Here is an 18,509-nt window from a genome sequence, read left to right as displayed (position 1 = left end):
AAGTGCCGTCTTAAACCGCAGCTTTGTGGCTGAGGAGCATCACAGGCAACCAGGACAACCCCAGAGGATCCAGGCGAGTCGTCCCCTTCAGCGACGGAAACCCGCCCGACACGGTATGCTTTTTATTCTGACTGCTTCCATCTCACGCTCCGACTGTACTTGATGTTGACTAACTCTTACTCGACCGATTTTTTTTGCAGGTATTCACTGACATGCATTTGATGCCCAAAGGTGAACAAGCTTTGGAGCACGACCAGGAGGGGGAGGACAGTGCAGAGGAGAGTGGTGAGTGGGAGTCTCCAGGAGAAGAGGAGGAGGAGGAGAGCGAGGAGTCGAACGAGGAGGAAGAAGTCGACTCACCGCTGCACTCCAAACATCAATCCAAATAGCAGCATGATCCGTCTGGCGGGCGCAGGAAAAGCGTGGTCCCGAGTGCCAATACTCAGAAGCGCACTCGGACGTCGACCCCGGAGCCGACGGAGAAGGTGGCCAAGCAGCCTAAAGTTGCTCCTCCCAAGGCTCGGAAGACATTGCCAGGGATTAAGATGGACGTCCCTGTTGCTTCGGAGTGAGTATCTCGCTTGCGTTTTCATAGGTTGACTGAATATTTTCTTGTTCTGACCGACCAATTCATGTGTCTTTCCGGTCCCACCTCTGCTGCCACTGACATGGACATTGACAAGGTGCCAGGAGTCGAAGAGGCCACCTCACGAGTCGGTAAGTCCGATCGACCAAGCTTCGTTAAGTTGAGTAGATCGTCAATCAGCGGAATTTCTGACATTTCTCTCTTTCTGTAGTTCTGCAAGGAGTTGTTGTGCTTCCTGATGATGAAGAAGAGGCGCCTCTACAGGAGAGGAGGAGGAGGAGTGGGAGCTTTGGCAGGAGGAGGCTTGAAGTTTAGGTTCCTCAGTCGACGCCGGTGCTCGAGGTAGTGGTCGATCGTTCCAGAGAGCCTGTTCGGACCAGCGTCACATTTGCCAGCCTGCTGGCGACTGATCATCCAGCGGACTCGACTGCACCAACTCCTGCTGCTCCAGTGCAACCCCATGCCTCTGACCCAGCGACTACTTCGGCTGCTCTGCAGCCGTCACTTTTTGCTATGTATCAGACTCCGGATGATTCACCGAGTGCCGCTAGGGAAGCTCTTCGCCAGGTGAGCCTTGTCATGGAGTAGGTGAAGGTGGTGCACGAGGCTAGCCAGGTGGCTTACAACGCCAGTACTGCCCTTCAAGCCAATGTTCAGGTTAGCAAGACTCCGACTGAACTTTCAAATGTTGCCTTATATCTGATCACCCACTGGGGTGTTTCTTTGCTTAGAGCTTGGGAAATCTTCCATGTCACTCAACTTGGGTTGAATCTCAGTAGACTTTCTGAACCAGTGCGGGCACTCCGAGTGCACCCACTGGGTGTAGTCCCTGAGACCACGGTCGACTGCTGGCAGTCGACTGAGGTCTTAGAATGTATCTCTTTCTTTCTCCTTTTTTTTGAACTCACGCTAGGCGGACCCTGCTGAGTATTGATCTAAACCAGTGGGGGCACGCTAAGTGCACCCACTGGGTTTAGTCCCCGAGACTACTTGGTGAATATTTTATTTGGTAGTAGTCTTAGAGTAACTTTTCTCTGTCGACGCCTCTTATTTCTGTCGACTAACATATCATTCTTGCTGACTGCAGAGGTCTTGTGATCTTGGAGCTCGTCTTTCCGTGTTAAAGAAGAAGCATATCAGCGTTGAACTTGACCTTGAACTCGCAAAGAAGAATCTCAAGACTGTGCAACAAGAGACGACCATCATGGGAGGTAATCATTCGACTGTCTTGTCTGCTTAGTAGTTCGCACTTTCCACTGCTTTTCATTCAGTCTCTTTGAACCGAGTGACTTCACACAAGCAGATGTGCGTAGTGAAAACCGCCAACTTCAGGCTAGTCTGAAGAGTGTTGTTTCTTTAGAGAGAATAAAGGAGGCTTTGGAGAAGAAGGACCAGGACCTTGCTGCTGCTCAAAAAGAAGCACGTGAGAAGACGACGCTTGCAGACCAGAAGCTGGCTTCAGTCGGCAGGTTGGAGGATGAGAACTCGAAGTTGAAGACTGCTGTCTCGAATGCCAATCGGGAAGTTGAGCAACTGAGGAAGGACAAGGAGAACCTGATAAGTATATTTCACATATATAATTTTGGTACTCAAATGTAGCATCTATCGTGATATATCCGTCCATTCTTGCCCTGATTGATTGAATATTGCTTGATAATCATAAAAAAAGATCATTTACTCGTCATTTGTTTCTTCTGCAGAAAAGTGCGCAAAGGCACTATAAACCTCAAGCTTCTGACTAAGAGGCCGAAGAATACAAGACAAGCACGGGAAATAAAGAAGGGGGACCTGAGCATGAAGGAAAGAAGAAACCGAGGGCCAAACTAGATAAGGGAAGGGATGTGCTTGCGAAGAAAGAAGGGAGCAGGAGGGCCAAATCAAAAAGTGGCAAATCTGATCATGGGATCAAATCCCTAGCACTAGCCACCGATCCCCTTGGGGAGCCTGGACACATCTCCATCTCTCTCCCTCTCACCACTCCTTCTCCACCTCCGGCCGCCGCCATGGCCAGGCCGGCGTGGTGGTGCGCCTCCGCAGCCCATCCACCCACCAGCACCAACACCCAGCGCCACCATCACCTCCTACCACCAGCGCCACCAGCTCCACTTCGCCGCCACACCTCACCAGCACTACGCTCATCCGCCCGACCAGACAAGGCGTCTGGTGCCCCACGCGATTCTCCTTGCCTGCTGCTGCTCCTTCCCTTGCCTCACCGCTTCTCCCACGCCCCTGCCGCTGCTCATCTCTCTGCTCCTCCTCCTCTGTTCCCCTAACGTTGCTGCTGCTCTTCTTCTCAACGCCCCCTGCTGCTCCTAATATTCTCTTCCAAAACTTGCTTCTTCTCTCTGTACCTCTTCTTGCGCTCATGCTGCTGCTCCTCTAAACCTCTCTGCTGCGCCCCTTCTCTGAACCTCAAAACTGCTGCTGCACTTCTCTGAATCCGAATCCTTGCTGCTTCTCCCACTCTCTCTCTCTCTCTCTCAAATTTCTGTGACCTTCAGAAGTGTAATAATCAGTACTATAATGTTCAGATTTGATAAGTGTAATATCCTACTGTTTGGTTCAGTTTCGAAGTTTAATACAAATGCTTGATTAGTATGTCCTTTGTCTTGACTAGTTGATACCTTGTCACTTTGAGAAATATTTGACCTGTCATACTTTGTTTAGTGAAACAGTATTCTTCATATGTGTGTGGTGTCCTGTGATATATATACATATGTGTGTGTTTGTAATGTGAGTTATATCAATTCTGTCCTATATCCATGATTCCTCTCTCTGTACATGTTAGATAAACCTATGTGTTCTAGTCTTGTTGATTCTCTTGTGTGATGATGTTCGCCTATGTTAGTGTTCTAATTTCTCAAGCATATATAAAATACCAAAAAGATTGTTGAAGATAATCTGAACCTTTCTGTACTTTTTTTTTGCATTTTCTTTGTCGATGATCTTTGAGAACGACCTTGTTAGTTTAGGTTTTATTTTCTGCATTCATCTCTTAAAATCGTGTTACCTAGATTTAGCAGAGCATAGTTGTCGTCGCCTAGTCCCTGTGGAGAACACGACATCCATAGTTTGGGGCGTAAAAACCCCGCTATACTTTCAATTTATTATTTTGGCGCCGTTGTCGGGGACTAGCATTGAGCGATTGTGTGAAGCTATAGACTAGGCTTAGTATAGTTCTTGTTTAAATTTCCAGTCAAATTTATTTCTGTGTTTCTTTTACCTTTTTACTTTTTGTTGCTTCCGCTTATTAGGATACTAACCCTCTCACCAGAGCTTGATGTTTGTGAGCGTGTGTAGGATATCTTACTATTTGTAGGTTGATTGACTGTTGCGCTTGAACATATGGCTATAGTACATGATCTTTGGTTGCCAAGTAGTTTGGGCACGATGACAGGGCCAATTTGGCCATCTATTGATGCCGAAAATTTTGAGTTGAGGCCTGGACTTATTGCTCTTGTCTTGCAGAATCAGTTTAGAGGATTACCCAATGAAGACCCTCATGAGCACATTTGTAATGTCCTGGAGTATGCCAATACTGTCCAGTACCATGGCGTTTCCCAAGATGCTATCAAGTGTATGCTGTTCACATTCTCTCTCAGAGATGCTGCTAAGGACTGGTACTATTCTTTGCCATCAAGATCATACACTCGGGGTGATATTTTGCAAGCTTTCCTGCACAGATATTTTCCACTTTACAAGCAAGCTGCAATTCGTGACCAGATCCTTAGTTTTGCACAAGATGGAAGTGAGAGCTTGTATGCAGCTTGGGAGAGATATAAGTATTTGCTTAGAAAATGTCCTAATCATGGGCAAAAGGATTGGTTAGTGCTCCAGATATTCTATAGAGGGCTGACACATGCTTCGAGAGATCTTATTCATATGTCAGCTGGTGGAACAATCATGAACAAGACCGTTGAGGGTGCAATTATTCTCATTGAGAGCATTGCCTTCCACCAAATGCAATGGGGTTATGAAAGGCCTAGTTCAAATCAGAAGGTTGCAAGCCATCTGCAATCAGAAGCTGTGTGTTCTATAAGTGAACAGAAATCATCCATGGTGCCTAATATCCGAAACCAGCATGTTCCATTCCGGGGACAACAACATTTCAGAGCTGAATTAGATCCTCCATGTAGAAAGATTGATCTTACTTCAAGTATCCTTGATGATGATTATGATATTTTTCAAGATGATGCAACCATTGTAGATCAGATGGAAACCACAGTAGCAGATCCAATACCTCATGGCAATGAAACTGTCCAGACTGAGTCAAATTTGCAAGAAGATGTTTATGAGGAACCTACTCTGATTGATGCTAAGTTGAGACAACAAGATATGGAGAAATTCACTTGTGTTAGTCAACTATGTGACAGGTGGAATTTAGTCGTGGCACCAATTGCCCACACTTGTGTTACAACTGTATCTGGGATATTTGTCAAGAAGAAATCATTAGCTCCACCGGTGGTTGCCTCTATCTCAGTTAAAGAGAGTATCTCAGAGAAGAATAGTGAAGATGAGATTCCAACTCTTGCACATACATCTAAGCAAGTCAGAGACATTCCAAGGAGAGAGATACAAGAGGTTGAGTCAAATTTAGAAGAGTTGATACTTCAATATCCTGAGAAGATCCCACGTGTTGCTGAGCTGCATGACTGGTGGAAGTCATCAGTGTCATTGTTGAAACTTAGCGGTGATGGTGATGAGGAGAATATTGCTCAGAAAGACAGCGAGGTAGTGATCTCAGCACCCCTACCAGATCATGTTAGTGCATATTCATAGATGGCTACACTTCAGACTCAATTAGGTGTTGCTGGTAGTAGCACCATAGAAGATCCAGAGGAAGAGAGATCTCAACTTGAAGAAGAAATACTCGAAGACGAGGAACAAGATGATCCAGAGCTCGAACAACCAAGTGATCAAGTTGAAGATTCATCATCTACTACTCTTGAAGAAGCAAAAGAAGTTGATGTAGATGAACTTGAAGAACCAGAAATTCATTTGCCTATTGTCATACAAGAGCGTGATGTAGCAGGTTTATCTAATCCTCTTGATGACATGCGTCCCTATGACTTATTTGCTTCTACCTTGCATTACATGATACCATCAATTAAGGTAGATTTGAGAAAGTATTTGCTTGGATATGATGATATATACCATGTTCATGGCATTGCTCACATTTGTTACGATTACACTTATTTTCCTCATGCTAGACCCATGCTTAATGAAACATGTCATTCTCATGTTAGTCTGGAGCTTAATGATTCATATCATCTTCATGCTAGCATTGAGCTTACTGATTTCTACCATTCTAAACATGTGCTTTATAGCTATGCTTATGTAATTGGGTACACTATTGATGATTTAGAGGGCATCTACCCTATCACTTGTAGTTGTTGTTTGTGTGAGTCCTATTTCAGGTTTTTGCTTGTGCACGAATCAATACATGCTGACCAGGTTCGAGGTGACATCCCTTGGGATCCTGGTGGAGTCAGAGCATGGCGATGAGGAGAAGTAAGGAGCACACATGAAGAGAGAAGCTGGAGCAGGCATGAGGATAGGGAAGCAAAAGGAGAGGAGTCACAATGCACGAGGAAGCAAAGGAGAAGAGTTGCTGTTTAGAGAGTGTCGAGCGAGTGCTACTTCCTATAAAACCCGGTGAGCTGTTTCATGACCTATTCCGAGTATATCATCCATTGATACATGCTGGAATCAAATGTTATTTGGGTTGATTAAGCCATGCCTTAAATGTTGCCCCACTGAATTTTATTTGACATATGGTGCTTGATGTGAATATGTGAAGTGAGTGTTGAATGCCGTGTAACCTAGTAATCTACACAATGCTTGCTTTGCTGAAATTAGTGAAAGCTATTAGTTTTGAGTGCTCAAATCCCTAGTACACTAGAAAACTTAATCATTTTCTGCTTTTACCTCGATACACCTAGATCATTAAGTGTCAGATGCTGAGTTTGTGCCTAATGTGTTCCCATTGAGAGCAAGCACCTAACCACTATGGATTAGCATGCTATGTTCCCTGGATCGGTAGCATGTGAATCGGACATGGAGAAGTGATGATTCCTATTTTTGTGCTTATGCGTTGTTCATTTAAGATAAGTAATAATGAATAAATTAGTCTGACTACCTACAGTAGCATGTCATGTTCTCGGGATCGGTGGCATGTGAAATCGGGTTAGCTTGGGCAGTAATTATTTATAAAAACATGTAATTGTCAAACCAGGTGTATACCATGTTCTTGTTGGAAATATGCCCTAGAGGCAATAATAAAAGTGTTATTATTATATTTCCTTGTTCATGATAATTGTCTTTTATTCATGCTATAACTGTATTATCCGGAAATCGTAATACACGTGTGAATACATAGACCACAATATGTCCCTAGTGAGCCTCTAGTTGACTAGCTCATTGTGATCAACAGATAGTCATGGTTTCCTGGCTATGGACATTGGATGTCGTTGATAACGGGATCACATCATTAGGAGAATGATGTGATGGACAAGACCCAATCCTAAGCCTAGCACAAAGATCGTGTAGTTCGTTTGCTAGAGCTTTGCCAATGTCAAGTATCTCTTCCTTCGACCATGAGAGCGTGTAACTCCTGGATACCGTAGGAGTGCTTTGGGTGTATCAAACGTCACAACGTAACTGGGTGACTATAAAGGTGCACTACAGGTATCTCCGAAAGTATCTATTGTTTTATGCGGATCGAGACTGGGATTTGTCACTCCGTGTAAACGGAGAGGTATCTCTGGGCCCACTCGGTAGGACATCATCATATGCGCAATGTGACCAAGGAGTTGATCACGGGATGATGTGTTACAGAACGAGTAAAGTGACTTGCCGGTAACGAGATTGAACAAGGTATTAGATACCGACGATCAAATCTCGGGCAAGTAACATACCGATAGACAAAGGGAATTGTATACGGGATTGATTAAGTCCTTGACATCGTGGTTCATCTGATGAGATCATCGTGGAACATGTGGGAGCCATCATGGGTATCCAGATCCCGCTGTTGGTTATTAACCAGAGAACGTCTCGGTCATGTCTGCATGTCTCCCGAACCCGTAGGGTCTACACACTTAAGGTTCGATGACGCTAGGGTTATAAAGGAAGTTTGTATGTGGTTACCGAATGTTGTTCGGAGTCCCGGATGAGATCCCGGACGTCACGAGGAGTTCCAGAATGGTCCGGAGGTAAAGATTTATATATGGGAAGTCCTATTTTGGCCACCGGAAAATGTTCGGGATTTTTCGGTATTGTACCGGGAAGGTTCTAGAAGATTCCGGAGTGGGGCCCACCTGCATGGGGGGACCCACATGAACGTGGGTAGTGGGGGCAAGGCCCCACACCCCTGGTCAAGGTGCACCAAGATCCCCCATTAGAAGGAATAAGATCATATCCCGAAGGGATAAGATCAAGATCCCTAAAAAGGGGGGATAACAATCGGTGAGGAAGGAAATGATGGGATTTCTTTCCTCCCACCTTGGCCAACGCCCCAATGGACTTGGAGGGCAAGAAACCAGCCCCTCCACCCCTATATATAGTGGGGAGACGCATGGGAGCTGAAGACGAAGTTCTGGCGCAGCCCTCCCCCTCTCCCAAGTCGTCCTCCTCTCCCGTCGTGCTTGGCGAAGCCCTGCTGGATTGCCACGCTCCTCCATCACCACCACGCCGTTGTGCTGCTGTTGGATGGAGTCTTCCTCAACCTCTCCCTCTCTCCTTGCTGGATCAAGGCGTGGGAGACGTCACCGGGCTGTACGTGTGTTGAACGCGGAGGTGCCGTGCGTTCGGCACTTGATCATCGATGATTTGAATCACGACGAGTACGACTCCTTCAACCCCGTTCTCTTGAACGCTTCCGCTTAGCGATCTACAAGGGTATGTAGATGCACTCTCTTTCTACTCGTTGCTGGTCTCTCCATAGATAGATCTTGATGACACGTAGGAAAATTTTGAATTTCTGCTACGTTCCCCAACAGTGGCATCATGAGCTAGGTCTATTGCGTAGATTCTTTGCACGAGTAGAACACAAAGTAGTTGTGTGCGTTGATGATGTTCAATATGCTTACCGTTACTAGTCCAATCTTGTTTCGACGGTATTGTGGGATGAAGCGGCCCGGACCGACCTTACACGTACTCTTACGTGAGACAGGTTCCACCGATTGACATGCACTTGGTGCATAAGGTGGCTAGCGGGTGCCAGTCTCTCCCACTTTAGTCGGAACGGATTCGATGAAAAGGGTCCTTATGAAGGGTAAATAGCAATTGGCATATCCCGTTGTGGTTTTGCGTAGGTAAGAAACGTTCTTGCTAGAACCCATAGCAGCCATGTAAAACATGCAAACAACAATTAGAGGACGTCTAACTTGTTTTTGCAGGGTATGCTTTGTGATGTGATATGGCCAACAAGAATGTGGTGAATGATATGTGATGTATGAGATTGATCATGTTCTTGTAATAGGAATCAAGACTTGCATGTCGATGAGTATGACAACCGGCAGGAGCCATAGGAGTTGTCTTTATTTATTGTATGACCTGCGTGTCATTAAACAACGCCATGTAATTACTTTACTTTATTGCTAATCGGTAGCCATAGTAGTAGAAGTAATAGTTGGCGAGACAACTTCATGAAGACACGATGATGGAGATCATGATGATGGAGATCATGGTGTCATGCCGGTGACGATGATGATCATGGAGCCCCGAAGATGGAGATCAAAAGGAGCAAAATGATATTGGCCATATCATGTCACTATTTGATTGCATGTGATGTTTATCATGTTTATGCATCTTGTTTACTTAGGACGACGGTAGTAAATAAGATGATCCCTTACAAAATTTCAAGAAGTGTTCTCCCCTAACTGTGCACCGTTGCTATAGTTCGTCGCTTCTAAGCACCACGTGATGATCGGGTGTGATGGATTCTTACATTCACATACAATGGGTGTAAGACAGTTTTACACAGCGAAAACACTTAGGGTTAACGTGACGAGCCTAGCATGTGCAGACATGGCCTCGGAACACGGAGACCGAAAGGTCGAGCATGAGTCGTATAGTAGATACGATCAACATGAAGATGTTCACCGATGATGACTAGTCCGTCTCACGTGATGATCGGACACGGCCTAGTTGACTCGGATCATGTGATCACTTAGATGACCAAAGGGACGTCTATCTGAGTGGGAGTTCATAAGATGAACTTAATTATCCTGAACATAGTCAAAAGATCTTTTGCAAATTATGTCGTAGCTCGCGCTTTAGTTCTACTGTTTTAGATATGTTCCTAGAGAAAATATAGTTGAAAGTTGATAGTAGCGATTATGCGAACAGTAGAAAGCTTATGTCCTTAATGCACTGCTCAGTGTGCTGAACCCCAAACGTCGTTTGTGGATGTTTCGAACATCGAACATACACGTTTTGATAACTACGTGATAGTTCAGTTAAATGGTTTAAGTAGAGGCACAAAAGACGTTTTCGAAACATCGCGGAACATATGAGATGTTTCGAGGGCTGAAATTGGGATTTCAGGCTCGTGCTCACGTCAAGAGGTATAAGACCTCCGACGATTCTCTTAGCCTGCAAACTAAGGGAGAAAATCTCAATCGTTGAGCTTGTGCTCAGATTGTCTGAGTGCAACAATCACTTGAATTGAGTGGGAGTTGATCTTCCAAATGAGATAGTGATGTTTCTCCAAAGTCATTGCCACCAAGCTGCTAGAGCTTCGTGATGAACTATAACATATCAGGGATAGATATGATGATCCTTGAAATATTCATGATGTTTGACACCGCGAAAGTAGAAATCAAGAAGGAGCATCAATTGTTGATGGTTGGTGAAACCACTAGTTTCAAGAAGGGCATGGGAACAAAGGGATACTTCATGAAATGGCAATTCAGCTGCTGCTCTAGTAAAGAAACCCAAGGTTGAACCCAAACCCGAGACTAAGTGCTTCTGTAATAAGGGGAACAGCCACTGGAGCAGAACTACCCTAGATACTTGGTAGATGAGAAGGCTGGCAAGGTCGATAGAAGTATATTGGATATACATTATGCTAATGTGTACTTTACTAGTACTCCTAGTAGCACCAGGGTATAAGATACCGGTTCGGTTGCTAAGTGTTAATAACTCGAAATAAAGAGCTACGGAATAAACGGAGACTAGCTAAAGGTGAGCCGACGATATGTGTTGGAAGCATTTCCATGTTTGATGTGATCAAACATCGCACGCTCCCTCTACCATCAAGATTAGTATTTAACCTGAATAATTGTCATTTGTTGCTTGCGTTGAGCATAGACATGATTGGATTATGTCTATCGCAATACGGTTATTCATTTAAGGAGAATAATGGTTACTCTATTTATTTGAATAAAACCTTCAATGGTCTTGCACCTAAAGGAATGGTTTATTGAATCTCGATCGTAGTGATACATATTTTCATGCCAAAAGATATAAGATAGTAATGATAGTACCACTTACTTGTGGCACTGCCATGTAAGTCATAATGGTATAAAACGCATGAAGAAGCTCCATGTTGATGGATCTTTGGACTCACTCGTTTAGAAAAGTTTGAGACATGCGAACCATGTCTATTGGTGTATATGCAAGAAAAAACTCCATGCAAATGGACCGTTTGAACTCACTTGATTTTGAGTCACTTGAGACATGCAAATCATACCACATGGGCGAGATGACTGAAAGCCTCGTTTCAGTAAAATGGAATAAGATAGCAATTTGTTGGAAGTAACACATTTTGATGTGTGCAATCCAATGAGTGTTGAGGCATGCAGTGAATATCGTTATGATCTTACTTCACAGATGATTCGAGTAGATGTTGAGAATATTTACTTGATGAAACACAAGTCTGAATTATTGAATGGTTCAAGTAATTTCAGAGTGAAGTTTAAGATCTTCGTGACAAGATGATAGAATGTCTATGATATGATCATAGAGATGAATATCTGAGTTACGAGTTTTGGCACACAATTAAGACATTGTGGAAATTGTTTCGCAATTAATACTGCCTGGAACACCATAGTGTGATGGTGTGTCCGAACATCATAGTTGCACCCTATTGGATATGGTGCGTACCATGATGTCTCTTATCGAATTACCACTATTGTTCATGGGTTAGGCATTAGAGACAACCACATTTACTTTAATAGGGTACCACGTAATTCCGTTGAGATGACACCGTATGAATTATGGTTTAGAGAAACATAAGTTGTCGTTTCTTAAAAGTTTGGGGCGACGACGCTTATGTGAAAAAGTTTCAGGCTGATAAGCTAGAACCCAAAGCGGATAAATGCATCTTCATAGGACACCCAAAACAGTTGGGTATACCTCCTGTCTCAGATCCAAAAGCAATAAAGGATTGTTTCTTGAATCAGGTCCTTTCTCGAGGAAAGGTTTCTCTCGAAAGAATTGAGTGGGAGGATGGTGGAGACTTGATGAGGTTATTGAACCATCACTTCAACCAGTGTGTAGCAGGGCATAGGAAGTTGTTCCCGTGGCACCTACACCAATTGAAGTGGAAGCTTATGATAGTGATCATGAAACTTCAGATCAAGTCACTCCCAAACCTCGTAGGATGACAAGGATGCGTACTACTTGAGAGTGGTACGTAATCCTGTCTTGGAAGTCATGTTGCTAGACAACAATGAGCCTACGAGCTATGGAGAAGCGATGGTGGGCCCAGATTCCGATAAATGGCTTGAGGCCATAAAATCCGAGAGAGGATCCATGTATGAAAACAAAGTGAAGACTTTGGCAGAACGGCTCGATGGTCGTAAGGCAAATGAGTACGGATGGATTTTAAAAGGAAGACAGACAATGATGGTAAGAATTACCATTAAGAAAGCTCGACTTGTCGTTAAGATGTTTTCCGACAAGTTCAAGGAGTTGACTACGATGAGATTTTCTCACTCGTAGCGATGCTAAGAGTCTGTTGGAATTATATTAGCGATTACTGCATTATTTATGAAATCTTGCAGATAGGATGTCAAAACATTGTTTCCTCGACGATTTTCTTGAGGAAAGGTTGTATGTGATACAACTGGAAGGTTTCGTCAATCCCGAAAGATGCTAATAAGTATGCAAAGCTCCAGCAATCCTTCTAAGGACTGGATGAGTATCTCAGAGTTGGAATGTATGCTTTGATGATGATTAAAGATTTTGGGTTTGTACAAAGTTTATGAGAAACTTGTATTTCCAAAGAAGTGAGTGGGAGCACTATAGAATTTCTAATGAGTATATGTTTTTGACATATTGTTGATCAGAAATGACGTAGAATTTCTGGAAAGCATATATGGTTATTTTGAAAGTGTTTTTCAATGGAAAGCCTGGATTAAGCTACTTGAACATTGAGCATCAAGATCTATAAGGATAGATCAAAATGCTTAATAATACTTTCAAATGAGCACATACCTTGACATGATCTTGAAGGTGTTCAAGATGGACCAGTCAAAGAAGGAGTTCTTGCCTGAGTTGTAAGGTACGAAGTTAAGACTTAAAGCTCGACCTCGGCAGAATAGAGAGAAAGGACGAAGGTCGTCCCCTATGCTTAAGACATAGGCTCTACAGTATGCCATGCTGAGTACCGCACCTGAAGTGTGCCTTGCCATGAGTCAGTCAAGGGGTACAAGAGTGATCCATGAATGGATCACAGACAGCGGTCAAAGTTATCCTTGGTAACTAGTGGACTAAGGAATTTTCTCGATTATGGAGGTGGTAAAAGAGTTCGTCGTAAAGGTTACGTTGATGCAAGCTTAACACCTATCCGGATAGCTCTAAGAAGAGATACCGGATACGTATTATGGGGCAACAATTTAGAATAGCTCCAAGTAGAACCGTTATTTGGCATAGCTCCAAATAGAGCGTGGTAGCTACATCTAGGAGATGACATAGAGATTTGTAAAGCACACACGGATCTGAAAGGTTCGGACCCGTTGACTAAAACCTCTCTCACAAGCAACATGATCAAACCTAAAACTCTTGGGTATTAGTCACATGGCGATGTGACCTGTGAGTGTTAATCACATGGCGATGTGAACTAGATTATTGACTCTAGTGCAAGTGGGAGACTGTTGGAAATATGCCCTAGAGGCAATAATAAAAGTGTTATTATTATATTTCCTTGTTCATGATAATTGTCTTTTATTCATGCTATAACTGTATTATCCGGAAATCGTAATACACGTGTGAATACATAGACCACAATATGTCCCTAGTGAGCCTCTAGTTGACTAGCTCATTGTGATCAACAGATAGTCATGGTTTCCTGGCTATGGACATTGGATGTCGTTGATAACGGGATCACATCATTAGGAGAATGATGTGATGGACAAGACCCAATCCTAAGCCTAGCACAAAGATCGTGTAGTTCGTTTGCTAGAGCTTTGCCAATGTCAAGTATCTCTTCCTTCGACCATGAGAGCGTGTAACTCCTGGATACCGTAGGAGTGCTTTGGGTGTATCAAACGTCACAACGTAACTGGGTGACTATAAAGGTGCACTACAGGTATCTCCGAAAGTATCTATTGTTTTATGCGGATCGAGACTGGGATTTGTCACTCCGTGTAAACGGAGAGGTATCTCTGGGCCCACTCGGTAGGACATCATCATATGCGCAATGTGACCAAGGAGTTGATCACGGGATGATGTGTTACGGAACGAGTAAAGTGACTTGCCGGTGACGAGATTGAACAAGGTATTAGATACCGACGATCGAATCTCGGGCAAGTAACATACCGATAGACAAAGGGAATTGTATACGGGATTGATTAAGTCCTTGACATCGTGATTCATCCGATGAGATCATCATGGAACATGTGGGAGCCATCATGGGTATCCAGATCCCCCTGTTGGTTATTGACCAGAGAACGTCTCGGTCATGTCTGCATGTCTCCCGAATCCGTAGGGTCTACACACTTAAGGTTCGATGACGCTAGGGTTATAAAGGAAGTTTGTATGTGGTTACCGAATGTTGTTCGGAGTCCCGGATGAGATCCTGGACGTCACGAGGAGTTCTGGAATGGTCCGGAGGTAAAGATTTATATATGGGAAGTCCTATTTTGGCCACCGGAAAATGTTCGGGATTTTTCGGTATTGTACCGGGAAGGTTCTAGAAGGTTCCAGAGTGGGGCCCACCTGCATGGGGGGACCCACATGAACGTGGGTATTGGGGGCAAGGCCCCACACCCCTGGTCAAGGCGCACCAAGATCCCCCCTTAGAAGGAATAAGATCATATCCCGAAGGGATAAGATCAAGATCCCTAAAAAGGGGGGATAACAATCGGTGAGGAAGGAAATGATGGGATTTCTTTCCTCCCACCTTGGCCAACGCCCCAATGGACTTGGAGGGCAAGAAACCAGCCCCTCCACCCCTATATATAGTGGGGAGACGCATGGGAGCTGAAGACGAAGTTCTGGCGCAGCCCTCCCCCTCTCCCAAGTCGTCCTCCTCTCCCGTCGTGCTTGGCGAAGCCCTGCTGGATTGCCACGCTCCTCCATCACCACCACGTCGTTGTGCTGCTGTTGGATGGAGTCTTCCTCAACCTCTCCCTCTCTCCTTGCTGGATCAAGGCGTGGGAGACGTCACCGGGCTGTACGTGTGTTGAACGCGGAGGTGCCGTGCGTTCGGCACTTGATCATCGATGATTTGAATCACGACGAGTACGACTCCTTCAACCCCGTTCTCTTGAACGCTTCCGCTTAGCGATCTACAAGGGTATGTAGATGCACTCTCTTTCTACTCGTTGCTGGTATCTCCATAGATAGTTCTTGATGACACGTAGGAAAATTTTGAATTTCTGCTACGTTCCCCAACAGTTCTCGGGATCGGTCGTATGTTCCTTTGGGGAGGCAAACAAAAAAAACTAATATTTGGTTGAGCCAGGTGTATACCATGTTCTCGGGATCGGTGGTATGTTCCTTTGGTGAGACTGATAAAATAATATCTTTGCTTCCTTCAAATTCAATAAGTGGTTCAACCACAATGTTGTGTCCCTGGTAATAAGTGATCTGATCACAAGCTTTGTTCTCGGGATCATGCTCTCTTTAGGAACCTTTTGGCACATTCATCATTTAAACTTGTTGATCCCCTTTTATCATTGTAAAGGTTTAAAATGGTCATGCTTACTAGTGTCCTATTGCTCTGTAGCACTCTTAACCATTGATTTTCACTAGCTAAGTCCAAAAGCATGCATTGTTTAGAGATCTACTTCACTTGGACATTCTCTAGTCAGCTCACTATTCACTATCTTGCTCTTGTCATATGCCTTTACTTTAAAATAATCAATTGAAAGTATAGCGGGGTTTTTACACCCCAAACTATGGATGTCGTGTTCTCCACAGGGACTAGGCGACGACAACTATGCTCTGCTAAATCTAGGTAACACAATTTTAAGAGATGAATGCAGAAAATAAAACCTAAACTAACAAGGTCGTTCCCAAAGATCGTCGACAAAGAAAATGCAAAAAAAAGTACAGAAAGGTTCAGATTATCTTCAACAATCTTTTTGGTATTTTCTATATGCTTGAGAAATTAGAACACTAACACAGGCGAACATCATCACACAAGAGAATCAACAAGACTAGAACACATAGGTTTATCTAACATGTATAGAGAGAAGAATCATGGATATAGGACAAAATTGATATAACTCACATTACAGAAACACACATATGTATATATATCACAGGACACCACACACATATGAAGAATATTGTTTCACTAAACAAAGTATGACAGGTCAAATATTTCTCAAAGTGACAAGGTATCAACTAGTCAGGACAAAGGACATACTAATCAAGCATTTATATTGAACTGTGAAACTGAACCAAACAGTAGGATATTACACTTATCAAATCTGAACATTATAGTACTAATTATTACACTTCTGAAGGTCACGGAAATTTGAGAGAGAGAGAGAGAGAGAGGGAGAAGCACCAAGGATTCGGATTCAGAGAAGTGCAGCAGCAGTTTTGAGGTTCAGAGAAGGGGCGCAGCAGAGAGGTTTAGAGGAGCAGCAGCATGAGCGCAAGAAGAGGTACAGAGAGAAGAAGCAAGTTTTGGAAGAGAAGATTAGGAGAAGCATGGGGCGTTGAGAAGAAGAGCAGCAACATCGTTAGGGGAACAGAGGTGGAGGAGCAGAGAGATGAGCAGCGGCAGGGGCGTGGGAGAAGCGGCGAGGCAAGGGAAGGAGCAGCAGCAGGCAAGGAGAATCGCGTGGGGCACCAGACGCCTCGTCTGGTCGGGCGCACGAGCGTAGTGCTGGTGAGGTGCGGCGGCGAAGTGGAGTTGGTGGCGCTGGCGGCAGGAGGTGATGGTGGCGCTGGGTGTTGGTGCTGGTGGGTGGATGGGCTGCGGAGGCGCACCACCACGCCGGCCTGGCCGTGGCGGCGGCCGAAGGTGGAGAAGGGGTGGTGACAGGGAGAGAGATGGAGATGTGTCCAGGCTCCCCAAGGGGATCGGTGGCTAGCGCTAGGGATTTGATCCCACGATCAGATTTGCCACTTTTTGATTTGGCCCTCCTGCTCCCTTCTTTCTTCGCAAGCACATCCCTTCCCTTCTCTAGTTCGGCCCTCGGTTTCTTCTTTCCTTCATGCTCAGGTCCCCCTTCTTTCTTTACCGTCCTTGTCTTGTATTCTTCGGCCTCTTAGTCAGAATCTTGAGGTTTATAGTGCCTTTGCGCACTTTTCTGCAGAAGAAACAAATGACAAGTAAATGATCTTTTTTTATGATTATCAAGCAATATTCAATCAATCATGGTAAGAATGGACGGATATATCACGATAGATGCTACATTTGAGTACCAAAATTATATATGTGAAATATACTTTTCAGAACCTGACCACTGAAGTCGACGACCTTAGAGCAAAAACGGGCAAGCTAGAGTCCTATTTGGAACAACTTTTGGCGAAGCTTGTCTTGAAGCGTGAAGGTATGGCTGTTCAATTAGATAACTATCGTCGACTTAAATTTGCAATACTGTCGACTCATTGTTTTTTATGATGGAACAGAACTTTGCCAAGACTTTGAAGCTTAAACTGGATGGGTCGAGACAGGTCTCGACCCCATTAACTGTCCCGTGAAAGATCAAGTTGTGATGAACTTGCTTTGATTGGAATCACGCTTGGACGACGCTGTCGACTATCTGGCTAGGCTGAAGGCTGCGATGACTCGAGTGGGTGCCGAACTCTGGCCTCAGGCAGAACTTTCTCAAAGTCTCGAGTCGCTTATGACTCGAGTCAACCAGATCCCTGACCGAGTGCAAGAGTGGAAGATGTCCTCTGCCCGCTGTGGCGTTGACGTTGCCTTGTCATTGGTTCGCGTGCACTGCAAGGAGGCTAAAGAAGAGAAGCTGGCGGCCCTCAAGGTAGCGAATACCAAGAAGCACTCTTTCCAGGACTTCATGGACACCTTCCTCGAGGCAGCTACCCGCATTGCCGATAGCATCGATCTTGATAGCTTCTGCGATCCGTCCAGCCCTTCTCCCGTCGAGTGACGGAAAAATATTATGCTCCACTTTTATTCTCCTCGGAATGCCGAGTGATTTTGTAATCGTTAAAACACTTTCGGGTCTGACGCCCGAGTACTTTTAATCTGTGGTTAGGAACCTCTGGATTTATCTTTGAATATGTTGGGTTTATCTTCGAGTGAAATATGTTCTTCACTTGGATTGGTTTCTCATCGTTTGATGCAGGTGCTGAAGAAGGATCAGCAGTCGACCCGTTGGATGAGCCTTTGGCAGCATTGATCAGCTCATCAAGAAGGTACTCAACAATAGTCTTGACGTTCCTCTCATCAACAAGGGGCCAATCGTTGGGTGCATACAATCTCGTCCTTCTTCTTGACGGTGCAGCCCCCGGGTGGGGGTGGGGTGTGGTCGACCTGCAGCCTCGCTCA

General features: G+C 44.6%; 1 non-coding gene across 1 annotated transcript; it reads right to left on the bottom strand.

Annotated features, from left to right (window-relative positions):
• Nucleotides 1-4,293: 4,293 nt before the first annotated feature.
• Nucleotides 4,294-4,401, bottom strand: LOC119266217. The gene has a single exon (XR_005131941.1). It is a non-coding gene; the product is annotated as a small nucleolar RNA R71 (small nucleolar RNA).
• Between the last annotated feature and the right edge of the window lie 14,108 nt (nucleotides 4,402-18,509).

Source organism: Triticum dicoccoides, chromosome 2B (genome assembly GCF_002162155.2).
Source record: "Triticum dicoccoides isolate Atlit2015 ecotype Zavitan chromosome 2B, WEW_v2.0, whole genome shotgun sequence".
NCBI lineage: Eukaryota > Viridiplantae > Streptophyta > Magnoliopsida > Poales > Poaceae > Triticum > Triticum dicoccoides.
The sequence above is the reverse complement of the archived record's forward strand: the minus strand, read 5'-3'. Positions and strand labels throughout refer to the sequence as shown.